At 39.8% G+C, this 1018-nt stretch overlaps 1 protein-coding gene across 1 annotated transcript in view; it reads right to left on the bottom strand.

The window, feature by feature from the left end:
• LOC106873885 (ADP-ribosylation factor GTPase-activating protein 1) overlaps nt 1–1018 on the bottom strand; it is a 29751-nt gene that overhangs the window by 19239 nt on the left and 9494 nt on the right. The gene's annotated exons all lie outside the window — the stretch shown is intronic.

Here is a 1018-nt window from a genome sequence, read left to right as displayed (position 1 = left end):
CCCGTGCTGGTGGCATGTAAAAGGCACCATCCAAACATGGTTGATGCCAGTAACCCTTGACTGGCTCCCGTGCTGGTGGCATGTAAAAGGCACCATCCAAACATGGTTGATGCCAGTGCCCTCTGAGTGGCTCCCAAGCCGGTGGCATGTAAAAGGCACCCACTACACTCTCAGAGAGGCTGGTATTAGGAAGGGCATCCAGCTGTAGAAACCTTGCCAGATCAGATTGGAGCCTGGTGCAGCCTACTGACTTGCTAGTCCTTAGTCAAACTGTCCAACTCATGCTAGCATGAAAAGCAGACATTAAATGATGATGACGATGAGAAAGAACTCTCAAGTAAAGAAGAGGAAATAAGAAGGAGAAAGAAGGATAAGAAAGAAAAAGAAAGTGAAAGAGGAGAAAGAAAGAAACAAAGAGTAAAAGAGGAAGAGAAAGCCATAAGGGCATCTGGCTGATGTATGCCAAAGAGAGGAATACATTGTTGTCAGCAGGAAATGTGAATACTGGTGGTAGTTTGGCAGAATTGGTAGAACACTAGAGAAAATGCCATGAGGTATTCAATTACATTATGTTCTGATTTCAAATTCCATCAAGGTCAGTTGTAGCTTTCTTCCTCAAGGAGGATGATAAAAGTAGTACAATTCAAATATGGAATTTGATACAAGCTACTGTACCACCCTCTCTTACAAATGTGCTGCTTTTTGCTTATGTTAAAATCAATGGTTGTGTGGTAAGAAGATTGCTTCCCAACCACATGGTTCCGGGTTTAGTCCCACTTTGTGACACTTTGGGCAAGTGTTTTCTACTATAACCTCGAATTGACCAAAACCTTGTGAGTGAATTTGGTAGGTAGAAACTGAAAGAATCCTGTTGTACATGTATATATATATATATATATACATATGTGCATATACATACATACATATACATAATCTTTCTTCTTGTCATTGTTAACGAAGTCGTTAGGATGTACATTGAATCCTTTTACCTATTCACTATATATATATATATATATAT

This window comes from Octopus bimaculoides, chromosome 7, assembly GCF_001194135.2.
Source record: "Octopus bimaculoides isolate UCB-OBI-ISO-001 chromosome 7, ASM119413v2, whole genome shotgun sequence".
NCBI classification, from domain to species: Eukaryota; Metazoa; Mollusca; class Cephalopoda; order Octopoda; family Octopodidae; genus Octopus; species Octopus bimaculoides.
Note: the sequence above shows the minus strand (reverse complement) of the source record. Positions and strands in the feature narration are given on the sequence as shown.